The sequence below is a fragment of the Alligator sinensis genome, unplaced genomic scaffold, assembly GCF_000455745.1.
Source record: "Alligator sinensis unplaced genomic scaffold, ASM45574v1 scaffold60_1, whole genome shotgun sequence".
NCBI classification, from domain to species: Eukaryota; Metazoa; Chordata; order Crocodylia; family Alligatoridae; genus Alligator; species Alligator sinensis.
This window is the reverse complement of record NW_005841858.1, coordinates 1,256,962-1,276,471: the sequence shown is the minus strand read 5'-3', so window position 1 is coordinate 1,276,471 and position 19,510 is coordinate 1,256,962.

The window sequence follows — 19,510 nt, the reverse complement described above, 5'->3', positions numbered from 1 at the left end:
GGGGGCTCATGCAGATCCCCCCATGTGGTGGGGGGCAGCGAGAATCACCCTCCACCAGGCAGGAACAGGTGAGTCTGGGAGTTTCAGGTTTTTTTCCTTAGAGGGCCAGATCTGGGGTGGGCAGGGCAGCCATGGGGAGGACTGGAACAGCAGGGAGGGGTGGGGGGGCTTGTGCAGAGCCCCGTACGCAGCATGGGGCAGTGGGGGCAGCGGGGATCGCCCCCCCCACCTGGTAGCACCCAGTGAGTCGGGGCCTTTTTTTTCCAAGTGCCGAGAGCTGGGGCGGGTGGGGCAGCCATTGCCAGGCTGGGAGGAGGGCAAGGGATGGGCCTGGCTGATTCAGAGATTCAGCAGCAGCTGAATCTCCGAATCAGATTTGGCCAAATCAATTCAGGACAGTGATTTGAATCACCAAACTGAATCACTGTCCCCTGATTTGGTGAAATCCAAAGCAAATACTAGCCACTTCACACAGGCCTAATAGGTTAGATGACCCAATTTACCTTTTTTTACTTGAAAGATCCAATGGTGTAGCATTCTGGAAGTATTTCTGGCCCCTGTGCGTGCATCCAAATCAGTATGCACGTGCATTTCCCCAGGGACAAAAAGCAGCGGCACATAGTTGTGCCACTGCTTCTTGTCCCTGAGGAATGCCCATTAGGGCTCTGCAAAATGTCACCAGCTGTTTTGTTTCAACACTGTTTTGACTCATTTCGAGCTCAAAACAGTGAAATAAAAACAAAACAATGGGGTTCAAAACAGCCTTGAAATGAAATGAGGGCAGTCAAAATGTTTTGAAAGTTTCAAAACATTTCAAATTTCAAAGCAGGTGGTGGGAGATGGGAGAGAACCAGGGCTGTGATCGGGCTGGGGAAAGGAACTCAGCCCGGCTGAATTCCCCTCCCCAGTCTGGTCGAAAATCGAAACAGCAAAACTGTTTTGACGAAACAGAATGGAACAGTGTTTTCAAAACTAAACAAAACTTGAAATGAAACACTGTTCCTTTGAAATATCAAAATGGATGGCGAAGTTGAATGCTCCTGTTTCTCACAGTCCTAATGCCCCCACACACAAATTCTGGTGCATGGCAGGAGGCCGGCGCCAGCACCTGAGCTGGCCACAGCAGCCTTACCTGGGATCTTGGACTTCCTGGGGCTTCAGCAGTGGTGATCCAGTGCGCGAAGCTTGGCCAGTGCAGGTATTTTTGACACTGGGATCTTCTGGTTTCAAAAAACCCAGTGTGCTGCAAATTAGCAATGCAGTGAATGCCTGCAAGTGTGATACATGTGGTCTTCAGTGCTGCAGATGCGTCTGCAGTGCTGCATACCGTATGTACGTGCTTGTCTAAATGTGCCCCGTGGTATCTGTTCTTGTTTACGAAGGAGCTCTTCTTTATATGAGCAGTGTGGTAGATTTTTTATTTCAAGTTTACATGTTGCATTTCAGAGGAAGGGAGGGAGAGAGAGAGAGAAAATCAAGCTGTGTTCAGAAGTCTGCAAAATTTTAGGTCTTCTATATTAGGTATTTCTATTTACTGATATCTGCTTTTTTGCTTTACCAAAGGAAGTCCAAGCTCATTAGGTTGCTGTCTGAAACTTGTAATGGAAGGAACTCTGCCACCATTCATTGATTAACAGAGGAAGAGATTAAATGAAATAAATCTCATTTACATGGATGACCTATATGCAGGGGAGGTGGGGACATTTCATCAATTTATTTCAATTCTGGTTGATAGGAAATGTTGTTATCCTTATTGCAGGCAACCAGGCTGTACTCACTGCGCCCTCAGTGGATGCAGACAGAAGTAACTCTCGAAATGTTTTCAAGTAAAATGCAATTGGAAATGTTTTAAAAGGGAATCATCTTAGCCATGAGACACAGGTATAGCCTGTTTGACGTTCCCCAGCTGGAATGTTTGAAAATGCTACAGCCTCCTCTAGCACCAGCCAGGGACTCCACTCCCACCTCCTCCCATCCTCTGTAACAAGCAGGAGGGAGCAGGGGTTTCTCGCCACAGGAATCCTATTTTATAAGAACCAAATACCACAGATCTCTCCTCTCCACCATTCAGCCAAGAAGAAAGCTAGAAGGGATTGGGCCTGGGGCCCAGCTCTTGTAACAGCTGGGATCATAGCTATTGGCAGAGGTCTGGCAGGGGCATGGTGAGTGGGTTAACTCAGCTCTGGCTCCAGTAGGAGTAGGAGTAATTCCAAGTTGGAGTCCTGGAGGGTGCTGTTCATTGGGGTTCCTGCTTAGCAGACCAGTTTATGATCCTGGGATATAGGAGGCTTGGTAAGAACAGGAAATCTGACCCAGGAAGAAGAGAAGAGGGGCTGAGATGGAACAGCTAGTAAAATTTCTGAATGCAGCTGAGTATGAGACTGCTCTACTTTTTCATTTCATTGGCTGATCTGTTCAAAAGGGAGGGGAAACCCTCTTTACAAGAAGGAGAGCCCTAACCAAAGAACTGAGAAGGCATCAAGAAGGATTATACAGTGCTCTGTGCACAGATATCCTGAGCTAGCTCTGAAACTGGAAGCATGTTAGCATACTTCCTGGGCTAATTAGCTCTGCTGAGAAAAATGGTTTAGTACCTAGGCATAGCACTGTATGACTATGGTTATTCTGGTTCTGCCTGGTGTTATCTCCTGCCCTGCAGACCTAAATTTGGAGCCATTCAGTCGCACACAAATTTAGGAAAAAGAAAAAGACTTAACTTCTAGATTTCTCAGATAATGCCATGTGTTCTACTATGTAGAAGATACCATCTAATCTCTGGATAGGCAGATGATTGATTTTAAATTCTGATTGGGGGTGTATGTGATTTTCTTTCTGTTTCTCTGCATGCCAGTTTGTTTTCTTTTGTACAATTCATGTCATGTTATCAGAGCATGTACAAAATAAAAAATGATCAAATATCTGGCACAGGTCAAATAATGATTTTGTTTTAGCATTTTCCACTGCTGCAGAAATGTTATTTTTTGGCATTTTAAAAAAATTAATAAAACTGATGCTGTCCTCCTGATGCTGTGTGTTGTATAATGAGAAACTGAAATAGGAATAGCTAGTTTTGAATTAGGGGTTGTTATCTGGTGAGGTAGGATCTATGGTAAGGGTTGAATAGTTCAGGGGAAGTATTGTACTGGAAATGGTAACTTTAAGGGTATGTACAGACATTCAGGGAGGTAGATTAAGGGGGAGGTTACATAGAGGTTAAAATGGCCACCTGTTCGAAGGTAAGTTAGGATGGAGGGGTAGTGGGAGGGCTTGGAGAGATTGTGGGGGCAAGCAGCAGGCTCCAGGAGGAGGGATCAGAGGGGCAAGCAGGATCTGCGGAGGACATCTCTCCTCAAGGACCAGGGGCTATTTTTAGCCCCACAACCTCCTCCAAACAAGCAAGCCACCCTAGTGAACCAACCCTTCCCATGCCACCCACCTGCCCCTCCCCCCATCCCAACTTTTCTCAGCTGTCAGCACTGGCAAACTCTGGCAAAAGCAGCACCAGAAGCAGGTTGCCGGATGGGGTGTTTGGTGGGCTCAGGGGGAGTGGGGTAGGAAAAGTGCAGCCCTGAGGCTGGGGCCAACAGCTGTTACACTGGGAAACTGTACAGAAGTTCAGTTAGATCAGTCTCACTGGACCTGACCTAAATTAGACAACCTCTGAGGTGCATTTAACATAGATCAGTTAGCTTTTTTTAGACTGATCTATACTTCCTGAACTTCTGTACAGTTTGCACTGAGATTCACCTACCTAGAGATCTAAGGGCATTTTTACGTGTCCCCAGTGCAGCGCCGGGTGCTTTTAATGAACAAGCTGCGCTAACTAAAAGCTCCTGTGTGTCATGTACATCAGTAGTGCAGCATGTCCCCACACTGAGAAAATGGCAGTGGGGCGCTTTGAACTAAAGCACATCAAATGTGTTTTATTTCAAAGTGCACTACTGCCATGCTCAGCACGGAGGTGAGTTGTGCCGCTGAGTTGAGCACAGATTGGGATATGTTTATTGGACAATTTGCAGTAATTCCATGAATCTTGCCGGAAAGTAAATCCCCAGAATTAGTAAATGAATGCGGAGGGAATTCCAAACTCTACAAATTACTGTCATAACTACCTGAATTGGGTACAAAAATCAGAACAGATTACAGTGGTTTAGGATGGGACTAATTCACAGTGGGCAATTTTAAATGTGCTCCGGGGGTGAAAGGACACTTTAATTAGAGTGGCTTCAAGAGTCACTGTAATAAAACTGTTGGAGCTTCTCATGTATCAGTGTCCCTGCATTTCAAATGACGTTGGGGAGCTTGTTTAACGAGCTTCAGTTCAGGCACCCCCACTGAAATTTTGAAGCATGGGGATGCTGATACCTGAGACGTAGAGGCTGGCTGGAGCGTGGTAATTACCATGGTCCAGCAGATCTGAGTTATCAGGTCTGCTCCAGTGCATTGTAATTACAGCACATCGGAGCACCCTCTGCGCTCATTTATAGGTACCCAATGAAAATTAAAAGGTAGGATCCTTAATATAAGTATGTCCTGATTATTTTTAAAGAAACAAGGTTTTCTAAGGGGAAACAGTATGGCTGAATGAATCGGTGATCATTCATTCATCTTACTTCTCAAGTCAGATGGATATCATCTGGAATTGCTCAGGGCTGTTTATGAATGGGTTCCCAAATTCAAATCAATACACTGTTCCTGTATGAAAGAAATCCATTTTGAGATGTGCTAAAAATCAATGTCATTACAAAATCATTATGTTAGTTTGACAGTTTATGAGTTAAAATTTGTTTGCTTTTGAACTTGTAAACTGAAAACTTAGATTTTTCTTTTAAATCTATATTAATGAATTATGCACAAGTTCTTACATATGACAGCTTGTCAAAAACTTCTGTTTGCCTGTTTCCTTTGGTTTTTATGTGAGCAGCATGATAGATCTTTTATTTTAAGTTTACATGTTGCATTTCAGAGGAAAGGAGAGAGAATCAAGTTGTGTTAAGAGGTCTGTAAAATTGTAGGTTTTCTGTATAAGGTATTTCTATTTACTGGACTAAAAAGAAAGAATGAGTTTATCTCCAAATAGGCAGATTTGTTATCAAGATTTTCAAATATAAACCCATACGTTTTAGGTGCCTTAATTGTGAGGTTTTAACTGAAGATATTTGAAAAGGATCTGATTTTTCAGAAAGTTATAATCATCCATGCTCTCTCTTCTTAAGAAAGGGAATAATTACTACTCTCTGACTCCTTTCATGAGCTTACAAAGTTGATACTCCTAAACTGAGGCATCCAAACCTCTGGTTGCTTTCCAAGTATCAATGTTGCATTATTTAAAAAATGAACTTTCATTGTTCTCATCTGGCATATTAGGTGATTTTTCCTCTGATCAAAAACATATTAAAATTGACTGAAAAAATCACAAATACTTCAATGGGCATTGTGTCAACGTCATTAGACTCAATCATATTCCCACTGAAATCAATAGCAAAATTCCTATCAACTTGAGTAGTGGTCAGTGAGAGACTTAAGCAGCCTTATTCCTTTGCTAAGTACCTATTTCTTATGAAATCTTTGTTCATTTTTTGAATGATCATATAAATCTGTGAAACTGGACTGAAAAGTCGTATAATAAATGATATCATATGTCAGATACTAGAACTTCTTTACTGATTGGAAATGCAGTTTTTGCCATTAAAAATTTAAACTTACTGTGGAGTTAACAGCAGAGATACTTTAGCTATTTGCTGTTTAAAGCAGTATGGCAAACTGTTTTTGTCTGACAGTCTGGACAGAATTTAAGCAGTAAAAAAAGCCAAAAGAAGGGGGTAGGGTGGCCCTTATCATGTATCACCTTCTCCAGAGTAACTGTTTCATGTGTCCACTTGTATCAATGGTAAGAGGATGGTGAAAGACTAGGTACAGATGTTACACTTATCACATAACAAGCACACAGAAAACTATTTACAGTCATAACCAAACAGATGTTTGTGGCACATATAGCACTTTAAAAATGGGATATCCCACTCTAGGTTAGTCCTGGATGGATGTGGTACCAGACTAAAGAAATATAGGTTAGAGCTCTTTATCAAAATTCTGTAGCACATCCTGCCATGAGTCAAGGTAGGTTGTATTCCTCTGGCATCCCAGGGGCCCCACACTAGGTGGCTTACTAGCCTTGGCCAGTGCTCTGGGCAACCACCAGCCCAGTTCTGACCCTGTGCTGTCAGAGAGAAGAGACAGAAAAGGCTCTGTTTCTTGCCTGTGCAGCTGGGGGTCTGGGAAAATGGAGCCTCCCTGCCATGTGGGCCACACCAGCTCTTGCTGGGTCAGGTCTTGAGTCAGGGGCTGGGCTGCATCAGTGTGGCAGAGCGTTTCTGTTCCCCCAGCTGTAGCCAGGAGTTGCAGCCTGGGGTTGTGCTACTTTTCACTGCACTGGGAACTGGGGATGGGGAGTAGGGGAAGAAACAGAGCCTCCCTGCCATGTGGGCCTGGCCTGGCTCTCCCCAGAACCGAGCCAGCAAGCATGGGGTGGGGGAACCACAAGGCAAGATGGCTCCATTCTCTTCCTGCCTCCAGTTCCTTGCATGGCAAAAAGCAATACATCTCTTGAGTTGCAGCTCCTGGCTGCAGCTGGGGAAATGCAGCCCCCTGCTGTGTGGGACCCAGCCTGCTTCCCCCCCACGACTTGAGCCAGCAAGTTGGGGCAGGAGGGGTGGGGGGCAGGGCTGGGGAGAAGGGCTGCTCTGGCCTCCTGGGAGGTGGGCAGGAGCACCCCCAGCCTGCTGGCCTCAGCCAGTGTAGGCCGCTTCCATGCCCCCACCCTCCAAAGGCAAACCTCCATTCTGTTTGCTCCCATGCTAATATAGGGCACTTTGAGTACAGCATGAGATTTAAAGTGCTTCCTTCTCAGACTTCTTGAATGTCTGTTTGTACTTAGTCATGGTAACTAAGCCCTGCCTCTATCACAGGTAAGCTGCCCAAGTTCAGCTTTTATTTATCAAAGAATAGGAGCAGACAGATGAAACAGGTACCATGGAATATCTGATGCATAATAAGTCCCACTATTTTAACTCTGTGTAGTTTGTCTGGCTCCTTGTGTGTGCACTGACTTCTAACAAGTATGCCTTTAAATAATTTTAAATGCTTCTGACTCAAGGCTCAACTAAAAAACTGATAAGCAGTTTTCTGGGTAGTCTAAATTAATGAAATGCAAGATCCTCAGGAAAGGCAATTAAAAAAATTAATGGAGGTGCAGACCAGAAAGGGGAGATGAATTAGTTTTCACTCTTGAGTTTTTGGAAGAAATTAAATATTATCTTCTGACAAGTATTCAGGTTGTAGCCATATTGGTCTAGTAGGAAAAGCAATCAGGACTTGTGGTAGAGGTAGTATCTTTTATTAGACCAACTAGATTTTTGCAAAAACAATTCTTTAAAGAATTTTTTTCTGCAAAAATCTAATTGGTCTAATAAAAAGATCTTCTGACAAGTACATATATACCTTACTTTGGACACTACTGAACATGAGTCAAATTGCACATTTTATACAATTTCAGAAAAATTCAAGAAGTCTTTGTACATTAGCAAGCAAGCAAGCAAATGGCATTCCCCTTGGTGCTTGCAGTGGGTTTTGACTTGATAGCCAGAATTTCCTATCTAGAACACAGGTTCTGTAATTCAAAGTACTACAGCCTCAATTATCTCATAAGCTAATATTCAGTTGCCTGAAGTGATTCATTGCAAAACTGCAACGATGCTCAGGGTTTGCTCTTTCTTTATATTGTATTAATATGAGAAGATAATGTAGTTATATAATGTCTACTGTCCAGTTTGTGAGAACTCAGTAAATGTCATTGCAATTTATCAGCATGACTGTTTTACTGAACTTACAGATCCAAGTGATCTTAACTTTTCCTAAGAGGCCTAATCTAAAACCTGTTGGAATCTTTGAAAATGCCTATTGATTATAATTGGTTTTGGATGATGGCTTTATGAACTGTTATGTCATTCAACTCACATGACTGCCATATACAGAATCATAAAATGCAAACAAACAATACAGTAAAAAAAAATCTATGTGGAAATGAGAATGCTTATAGACCTTGTACAATAAACTCTTTTAAAAAAGTAATAACTTTTTTATTTTAACATATGCATAAGTGATTAATCTTCATCCAGGGCTAATTGATTAATTATTTTTTTTTGCCACACAAACCCTAAAGTAATATAAAAGAGTAATTTCTTTGAAAAAGTTTCCTTTAACTAAAAAAAAAAAGACTAAATCACTTTTCTACATTTAAATACACAATTGTAAGACTGAACTCTTGCTAAGAGTCCTCAAATCCATTTTCTTCCCTGAGAAATAAGGGTGTTTGATTTTATTGGAATGTATCAGAATTAGAATCATTAGTATTCCACCCATAACCAAGCTATGTAGGACAAATTCTTTCCAAAATAGCATTTATTCTGTGCAAAATAATTAACATTAATAATGAAAAATGAGGAGCCCTGAAAACCAAGAAGAAAAGGTGACATTCACGAATCAGTTAAACAAAAAGTATGAAGATGGGGAGTCATGCATTAGAGATGAAAGGATAGCGGGCTATATTTTGCTGCTACTTATACCCATGTAATTCAGAGGAATTCACAGGTGTATTGGTAACAGTCTTTTTTTCTATCATTAATTTTTTTACCCTCTTGTGTTTGGCATGAAGCTGAAATGGATGTGTTTGTCTTTTTTAGAAAAATACAAATTCCAATCGTGCCAATAATCCCTGAGCAGCATCACGTCTGCTGATGTTAATTCAACCCTAGAAATAGTGCGTAGTTAACTTCTGCTTCAGAATAATAATCAGAAACAGAACATGCTGTGCTTTCAGGAGCAAGAGCAGTGGAAGTTGCTGAACTCCTTCAATAACTCCTTTCTGTTTAGGGCAAAATTTTACCTTCCTGCAGGAACTGCAAAGTATCAACCATATGTTCAACTCAGCAGTAGTACCCTACTGTCTCAGAACAAAATGATATGACTGAGTAACAATTTGCAGCTTCCTGCTTTCAGGCTGGAAAAATTGTAAACCCCTGACTAGGGTCTGCTGCTGCCTATGAGATTGGGGAAGGATAGGAAGGACAAAGTCTTGGAAGGAAAGATGTAAAGATGTATATGTGTTAAAAGCAGGACATCTATGAGAAGAGTCTGGAGAGACAGCTGGAAATTAAAAAAATGAACACACAGAGTTTAGGACAGAGAGATAGTAAATAGAGATCACAGTACAATAAATCAAAATGGAGGAGGTCACATAGCAAAAGGAGGAGCAAAAGAAAAAGAGCAGAACCAGGGATGGGCAAAATATGATCTGCAGGCCAGATCTAGCCCACCAACAGGTTTTATCTAGAGTGCTGCAAGTCCCTCAGCCCTGCCCAGTGCCGGCACAGAAGCAGCCCAAGCATGCTGCAGGGCGGAGGTGGTGCAGTGGCCAGACTCTGCTTCCCAGCAGCTCTGGCAGTGGCGGTTCCTTCCAGCTGCCACTGCCAATGTCGCCATCGCTCCTGGCCCTGGCCCCACTGCCTGGGCACCCCAGCCCATCCGGCCTCCACCCACTGTCATGGGTGCCGGATGGAGCAGGTGGGTGGGTTGGGTCTCCATGGAGACTGGGCCAGGACCCCCATGGACAGGGCGCACTCCGCAGGGCAGATGAGGTGAGGCTGGAGCCGGGACCAGGACTGGGATTGGGATAGTGGGAAGGTGACCAACCCGTGCTCTGTCACAGCCCTGCAATCTCGAGCCCAGCTCTGGCCACCCACCCTGCTCCCGGACACCACTCCCTGCCTGCCCTAGCTTAACTGCAGCCCAGTTCTGAAGCAGTTATGTTTCTGAACAGATCTTCATGCTCTTTCGTCAGCTCTGTTGTTCATTTAAGAAAATGCCAACTGATAAGTATTGCAGACCAGACCAGACCAGATCAGCTCTATAAGAGCAAGTAAATGGGTAGTGTACTTGGCAGATAGCAAGATACCAATATTAAACACAGAGAGAATGAAGCTTTTGTGTAGATATGAATTGTAGTCACTATATAAAGAAGGCCTTGAAGTAACTTAGTGATGACTCACTTCTTTGCAATTATGCCTGAATCCTGCTTTCCAGGATAAGAAAAGAAAGCACTGAAATAATAAATTAGATTACTTTTAAAAACATGGATTGATTCAGATAAAATTCTTCTCCTTGAGCAGAATTTTTAATAGCATCAGTACTTTGTTTTTGAAAAAGTGTATCATAGACAAAATCTAATGGTCAGGATGTTATAAGACACTTTGAAGATGAACCCATTTAAATTCATATTCCTTTTCATTTAAACTCATTAGTGTCTAAACTATTATCTGGAATATGCATTGTTTCTTTTAGTCTGATTAAATTGACTAATGCAGTAGATGGTATTGGGTCCGATATTCTTTTTTAGTACTTTTAACATTAAGAGTTGATATTCCTATACACTATTACTCATAATGAATATTTATTGTCAGCTATATGTTATGTCACAGGAAAAATAAGCTCCCTTTTAAACTTCATGAGACTGTTGGCTGTCATAAAAATGGATAGTCTGGTAGCAAACACTGTATATGTTTTAACAAATCTGCATTCTGTAAAATGGGTGGGTCAGATTGTGAACTATAGCAGCCCACCTTTACTCTCGATTTGGTTTTGTTGCTGGTCTAAGCATACCAGTCCTTCTGTGTTGTGCAACAGGAGCTTGAAGGTGGTTCTAAATTATGCCAAGAGCAACTATCTGCCTTACTCTGCAAACAGTATCCTCTAAGGTTTGGCAGAACTCCAAAGCCATGTCTTAGTTTCTCCAATCAAACACAATGAGAAAGATAAAAGGCATTAGAACACCTGAGCTGGCTCTTCCACTGCAGGATTAGCCTTACATTGTTGTGGTTTGTACTGGACCAGTTAAAAGAGATTCATGGAATATTCACATGGCTGTGAGAACTGAATTAAATTATTATCAATTAAATATGCGTACCGATTTTGGAAATGTTTTTTGTCATAATAGAAAACCTCATGATCCTCTACAAATGAATACTAATCCATGCTTATCTCTTGGCTGTGCTGTTAGCTTGCATTTTCCTTAGCATTCAATAATTACATTAAGTATAATAAATTGTAAGAAAATTAGTATGGAATTTAGCAACAATTAATTTCCTCATATATGAGGCTCCAACATAATTATAATGCATGATACTAAGGGCCTGATTGTCTTACTTTCCCCAGAAGTAAGATCAAAATCACAGCCATTGTAACTGTAGAATTTAGTCTGTAGGGCTAAATTCTATTAAACTGGTATAAATCTGGACTAGCACCATTCATTTCAGTGGATTTACAACAGTTTAATTTTTATATCTTTGGGGTCAGATTCTCTGTCTCTTACTTATTTTGAGTAGTGCCTTGGCATGAGAAGCCATTATAAGCAAAAGTGACAGGATGTAATCCTTATTAAAAAGTGTCGGTTTTATTTCGTCTGTATTTGGTCAGTAGGAACAATATTGTAAACTCACTTATACTAAATAGTTATTCCCAGCAACATTCTGACTTCCTCATCACTAACAATTAAAATGTTAGTGCATTATTAAAGGAAAACTACCCTTTAAATATCATCTATGAAAAGCACTTTCTGCACTCGGCATATAGAAATGCTAGGCTGATAACAATAGTCTACAGCGAATGGTGATGTGGAAGAGAGCCATCTAAGGGTGAAGCTATACTTAGACCATACTAAGGGCACTTAAAAGGCAAACATCTGCATGTTAAAGCTTGTTAACTCATGCTTAGTGCCTTCCAGGCATCTCAATATGTTTTTCTACTTCAGGTGAGGGGTAACTCTTGGCCATGCTACCTACCTTGTATTAGGATAACGTCAATCTGCTCCAAAGAGATAAAATGAGCAATCTGCAGTCCTTCAGCATCCCAAGATGCATTGCTCCCAGCCACCCCCATTCCCCAAGCAGGGATAGAGTGCAGATGTAACTTCACCTAAAGCAGGATTGTCAGAGATATGGCTCATGCAGTTGTGTCATCTGGCCTGCAGAGCTCCTACTGAGGAGAAAGTTTGGCATATTGTTTCTTCTAACTTCGAAATAAAGTAAAACAGCAGTGAGACAATAGAGTTCTCCTTTTCTGTTTACCATATGATTGGTCCAAATAGCTTGATACTGATATTGATAGAAGCTGTTCAGACAGCCTATCAGTATGACTATGAAGGGTATTTTAACAGCTTCCAAAACAGGGAGAGAGAGTTATGGATTTAAGATAGAATGAATGAAAGTTCACAAAAAAGTTCACTGTAGACAACCAATTCCAGACAAGCTCTCATATTGAGTAAGGCCCTGAGAAGTATATATATCATGTGGAGTTTCTGGATATGAGAAGAGATGAACACTTCTAGCCCAATGGAGTTCTTTTATTAAAGAGTAAATTAAATTTGTTATGTCTGAGAATTTTTTTCAAATATAGATGAAGAGCCCATATGAGGATTTGGTATTGATTATGCTGCAAAGCATTTCATAAATTTCAGTGAAGAAGTAAGAATATGAGCTCATTCTTGGTACACCCTTCTGTGAGGGACCACTCTGCTTTATTGTGATATTTCTGCTCACTATGTTCCCACTGTTGTCATAATTTTATATGACTCTGGTTACCTCCTTAGCCTATGCACAGAGACGAAGTTAAGTGCTAAGGCTGGCAACAGGAGAGATGAAATGGGCGTTTAGCATCATCAGTCTTGAATACCAAGTTGGGATATCAGCATAAGTGAGATGACTGACACCCAAGAGATGAGGAGGGGAGATAAACATGACAAAAGTGAGAGCAGGTAGTATAAAAGAAGTCTGGCAGGTCTGAGTCCAGAAGAGTCTGGGGAATTGAAAGAAGATAGAGTTTGGGAGCTAGAAACAGAAACAATTATGTGTTTTGGGGGCTGGTCAGGACTGTAGGCTGGTTTGGGGACAGAGGGACTGCTTAACCCCTTTGGAGGGGATTAAGATCCTCTGGCTGGCATTTGCCCCAGTAAATGCCTTTACTGAAGAAACTGTCTACTGTGCTACTAGGAACAGTGGGTTGCACTGGGTCACCCCAGGAGGGGTGAAGTCCCTCTTTCAGGAGTGGAAATAGATGCCAACTCCTTAGGGTCCAAGCCTCAGAGAACCAGGGAGGGTGGGGGACCACAATGCTGATGTCTTGGATTGAGAAGGAGTTCAGGCTTCCCCCTTGCTTTAGAAGCCAAGCCTGGGTGGGCCTCAAAGAGGACTCTCCATAGGCACTGTCTTTTATTTTTCCCAGGGAGGGCCTAACATGATGCCCCACCCCCCTCTCCAGGGGCATGTCCGGAGCCAAGCCAAGCCAAGCCCGTAGGAGGGTGGGGGCAGATCTGTGATGCACACTGCCAGCTCAGGGCTCCCTGCCCCTCAAGCTTCTGCCCTCCCCCTGGGATCCTTGCATCTACTGCACCACTAGGGCGAGGCACCCCCTGCCATGCCACAGCCCCCACTGCTGCCAGGTGGGCAGGGGGTGCCTTGCCCTAGTGGTGCAGCCAGCTCAGGGCTCCTGTGGAGAGGGCAGCAGGGCAGGGAGCCCCAGTACTGCAGTATGCAGCCTGCATCCACCCTCACCCCATGCACAGATCTGGGGGGCACATGCCCCTCCATGTCCCCCTCCCCAGGAGTGCACACAGCAGCAGGGAGCCAGTACCCTCCCTCACCCCCTGTGTAATGGTGAGTGCTGTTAAAGAATTACACCTTCTTTATAAAAGGAAATCTTGTTGATAATCTTCATGAATGACTCTAGCAGTGTTTTGCAGACAACACTTTACAACAACAAGCAGCTCTATCAGCTCTCCAGCAGCCTCCACCAGTTCTGAATCACAAAACAAACTATGCTCCTAAAGAGACAGCATACTATTCCCAGCTCTGGATGAGCTGCCTGTGGCTCAGTTTCACTCCCTGCCCCAGGCCCCATGCACCACCCTGGCTGGGAAGTGCCCCCAGCCCAGCCCCACTCCCTCCCTCTCCATGGGGGCCCCAGTCTGCACCCCCTCCCTGCAGTTACCTGCAGGCGACTGGGGGAGCTGCTCTGCACCACTGCATGAGGCTGTATTTCTGGCCATGTGCATGTGTCCACATGCACACATGCATGTGGCACCCCCTGCCTCCTGCTCTCCATAGCCCCTTGCAGGCTGGAATTCTGCCAGCCTGCAAGGGGAAGCCCGCTGTTTCCTGTGTTTTTCCATGGTAAACAGAAAACCTGGATCTCTGCACAGTACTGGGAACCCAGGACAAATGCTGTCCCAGAGTCATGCAGCCTGGGACCGGGACTTGATGTTCCCATTTCAGGACTGTCCTGCCCAATTAGGGATGGGTGGTTACCATATCCTCTTCCCAAGTGGGGCCAGGACCTTCAGGCCCTCACATTCTTGGCACCTCTGGTACTCTTAGAGACAAAGCTCCAGTGGTCCCTTATCCTCCTTGGTTCTCCATGATCCTGATGCAAGGAACTAACATTCAGTTCTGTTTCTGAGATGGGGACTTTATCTCTTCTTGGGGTACCATGACACCTTTTGATTCTGACAGTGCACAAAAATTTACTGAAGTCCCACTAAACATTTCCATGAAGTTTATTGAACAATTTTATCTAATCATAATGAAACAAAAGTAAATCCTTAATAAGCCAGTGTGGCAGGGCACTGTTTGTGCCTGCCACTTTAAGGGCCTGGAGCTGGCAGCTGCCAGGTGCCTGATGAGGGCAGCCACTTTGAACCTAGGGCTGCCCATATAAACAGGGCAGTTCTGCTGCTGTGGGCCAGGCAACAATATTGCCTGGCTGGAGGGCTGCTGGTATCATCTGGAGGTAAGGGAGGAGCTGTAGGGGATGGTAAGGAGGCTCCTGGTCCTGGGCATGACCTAAAATTGCACGCTGCTGGGAGTGGGGGGCCTGGTGGGACTCCCAGTGGCATGGGACCCGCCAGGAAATGCCAGGACAGTTGCCACCCTGGTGAAAGGTGGCTCAGGGTGCCTTAACCCCTAACCCCCACAACCAGGTGGGTTACCCCTTGTTTACAGGGCCTGGAGGGTGAACCCCCAGAGAGAGAGAAAAGGCCATAGACTCAGGCCTGTCTGAACTTCCCCTGACTGGTCAATGCTGGGGCCAGGGCCAGAAGGGTCGAAGGGCTGGAGGCCCATTGCGAGGAACACCCAAGAGCTGAGGCCCTGTGGCTCCAACTAGCCTGGGGGTGGGCCAGGGCTAGAGAGCCAAAGGTCCTGGGGGGACCACACCCAAAGGGGAAGCGGTTCAAGGAGCTATGCTGCCTAGTATGAAGGTGGAATGCTGCCTATTATGAAGGTGGATGAGACCGCCTGAGGAGAGGAATCCAGGCGGGGTTCAATTAGAAGGATTCTGGGGCTCAGTGTGGGGGCCAGTGATGATGATAACATCGAGATGCCATCTGCGAGGCTTGGGTTGCGGTGTAGGGGAGGAATGGAGCCGCAGATAGCACCCCCTGGCATCGGGCCAGGAAATGGGCAGCCTCCCGCTTAATTACATCATTAACTAATTAATTTCAACACAGCGTGGCAGGCAAGAAGGCGGGCGGTTAGCCCAGAAACAGGTGGGCGGGCCACACTGAGATCAGCCCCCTGTACAGCCAGTTTCAAGTAGCAGTCACTACTGTGGTGATGGGTGCCATCTAACAATCTGAATAGAACAAAATCAAATAAAGAAAATAACATGGTCCATTACAGTCAGTGGCATGTCTATCAACATGTTTTTAAATGCTTGTGTTTTGTAATTTAAAATATAGCCTATAGACCACGAATGTTCCTCAGAGATGTGCTAGGTGATTTTTCCTGCTGTTCTGTCTGACAGTTAAGAAGGAGGGAGTCAGCCTGACTATGCATAAATACAGTTGTTACAGTTGCCACAGGTGGGTATATGATATTTTTTTTTGGTTGCTGACCCAACTGAAAAATCAGATTTTCTTACCTGAATTTACAAATAGTTTTCATATTCCCAAAACAATGCTTTGGGAAACACAATGTTTATTGATGGGGGGGGGGGGGGGGGGAGGAAATTACTCTCAGATTTAGTTACAATGAAGTTGTAAAGACACAAATAAGAATTAGGCAGCAGGAAGAGTAACCTATGTAGCTGCATATGGGAGGGAAAGTGATCCTGGTTATTTCTCTCAAGCTGTGGTCCACACTATAAAAATGACAACACCTGATCAAGAGTATGAGCTCAGCTTCACCACATCATAATGCAGAGATTTGCATAACTTTAACTTTCAGCAAAATTTGAAAATTTCAAAGGCACTTTATTGGTTTTCATTTATGAACCTTCACATCCTCGTCAAGGCTTCTAAATCTGAGAGAACCTGGGCTGTGTGTCAAGTGGATCCCCACTCTCCTCCCTGGTTTCAATGAAGGTTTTATGATGAATTTGCCAGATTACTGCATTCTGGAGTAGATACAACTCAAAATCAAGCAAAACGTAATGTACACAGGCATTTGGGGTGGGGGATTTTTGTTTTAGTTTTGGAGTTATTTTCCTCTGTTCATTTCCTTAATGTCAAAGCTGAATACAGGGAAAAATGCAGGAGGCTTGACTTAGTGAGGAGCAAAGCTATAAACCAAAATTGTCAACCCACCTCAAACTTACAGTTTTTCTATAGTTGACCATGCTGTTGTAATTTGTGCATTGTCAACCTGTGTGAATGTTCACCAGTACACCTCAAAATGACTTTTTTAACTTAATGGTGAATGGTAACCAGGCTGAATCTTGGATACATTTTTCTTTCCACATGGTAGATTCTCTCAGAGCATGAAGTTACCTATCATGCACTGAAAAGATGATACGATTTTTAAGTCTGAGTGATGTTTATTCCTTTGTGTTCATTGTCCTGACACAGGAATGTCCAACTTTTAAATGGCTGCTGATCAAATGTCATGGGCTCCCTGGGTCACATGACATATAGATCGCCCCCCCCCCTCCCCCCCGTAGCTTCACTATGCACCTTCTCTCCACCTTTATTAAGAAGCAGATTCAGGCCCCTTTTTCTTTTATACACAGAAGGGACAGAGCTAAGGGATCTACTTCTTTGTGGTACTTCATATCTTCCCCAATGTAAGGCCACAAAAGTACTGGTACAGGTTACTTTATGCAATTCTCTCCTAAAGTAACCTCAGTGGAGCAGCTCTGGAGTCTCTTGATGGCCTAAAGGTGGGTATTCTCCCTGCCACAGCTACACAAACTAGAGGCTGCGGTCTGAGTTCTTACCTAAGATTTCTTTTTGAAACTGTGTCAGTTTAGACAATGCCTTGGAACACTGCACGGGAAAACAACAAGAGCTGAGCAATGTAAGTGCCCTTCTACACATGCAGATAAAGGCATGATAGGATCTAAGGTGTGATCCACATAATTGTGCCTCCTACTAGGCCACACTTCTGTGCTGGCAAGAAGCAAATTCCTGCAGCTGGGATACCCTTCAGCTTGAGGGGGCTCCAAGCAGTGGGGGCACATCTTGCACTTCCATGGCTGGGAGATCGTAGCTGCCACAGTCTCCCAATTGTGGGGGCACACACCACACACCTGTGGTTGGGACCAAGTCCCACAGCTGCTGCCATTGTAGGGGCTGTGTCCTCTCACCTGCGTGACTCCCAGCTCTGGCTGAGCATGGTCAAGCCCTGCAGCTGGGTGCCCAGTCAGCTGATGGGGCTCTCAGCTACAGGGGATACCTTGCTACACAGGCAAATTAAGGCTCAATTGCAACCAGCTATTTAGTACACATTTTTAGGTCTATCTTTATAGCTGATTGGACCTTTTTTATGGCATGATGGGTACTTTGCATGTGTAGCTGATCTGTTTAATTGAGAAATTTACCAGTTAATTGTGCAATAGCTATAATATGCAGAGGGGGCCTAAGTCACTATAATGAATGACTACTACAAATTCTGTAACTAGGTTATTTCTCTCTCTCTCTTTAAAAAAAAAAAAAAGGAAAAAAAAACAACTTTGGCTAAAGACACTGCACTACAGTTGCATGAAGGGGATAAATCCCACATGTCTTGCATGTTATGCTAATGAATGGCAAGCATTGCTGAAATGTCAGGATTCTTTGAAGTCTGAATCAAGGTTCTTGGGAAATGTACATAATGCACATCAAGTCCTTCCTTTCATCTTTTACTTTAAGTTCTAAATTTTCACCATTGATTACTGCTCCAGCAGTAGCTGAAGACTGCATTTTGTTCCACTTCTACCCTTCTCATATGCCCCCAAATGTTGTTTGTGTAGTACTTATCTGGACTACCTGCTCACTGCTTGTTTTTTTGTTTTTGGTTTTTTCCTTTTAGACACTTGATAATGAAAAAATTACTTTCCATTGATGGAAGTGAAAAACTGTAAACTCTATTCCATTCCCTCCCCCTTCTCCCCTCTCCTGCCTTTTATATACTCTCCTTTTTTATCAATGAGGTCCTTTTTGCTATGATTACGTCTTGGTGATACTCAACAGGGTTTCTCTCCTTTTTTTTTTTTCACTTCACTTTTCCGAATTGTAGCCCCCTGTTTAGAAGAATGGGATGGACTCTCCAGAGTGTGTTAAGGTTATTCTTTAAATCCAGTTACAAAACTGAGCTCTACTTCCCCTGAACTGGAAACTATAAGTGTTCCCCAGGCTGGAACATCACTTTAGAAACAATGCACAAGATCTACTACTAGTTAGTTAAGTGGACTGCTTAATTACTTCTTTTAAATTATTTTAATTAAGGCTTTCAATAGACAGCATGTGTAGTAATACTGTGGAGTCATTTAGATAAGTATCGTAATTATACTAAACTATTTAGGAAATCTTCCTTGAGCTCAACTAATACTACAATCCCTCTGACAACATAGCATCTTAATAATACTTAGACTTGAATCAAAGATATTTTTCAATAAGTTTGAAATCTTCAGTCATTAAATGATAAGGTACTGCAATAAGCTTGAAGTTTTATCCTCTTAGCTCAAGTATGCTTTTTATGAAACCTAACTATCTGGATTTTTTATAACTACTTTGTGGTCTTTAATCCTATTTATCCCTGTTAATAAGTTAGTGTTGCCATCATAAGTTTCATAGCTTTCTCCGTGGCTTTTTAATAAATAAATATGCACTGATTAAGGAGTAAAATGTGTTTCTGTATGGGCATTTCAGTTGTGGCATCTTCATAAAGTATTTTATTATTAGTAAGAGAAGGTAGTGCCTCATCACCAAAACATGCTTCCCAAAGATGGGCCACACCCTGAAATCTTTGCTCAAAGGAATAACTCATCTCCATTTCCTTCAACAGGATTTATCCCATGGGTAAGAATTGTCTCTTGAATCCAAGGCTACAGGATCAGGCCACAAATATAGTAACTTGTCTTTCTAAACCTGTATGTCATTCATGATGTTGTGTTCTGTATTGTACCACTTTATTGTGCCTGGTTTTAGAAT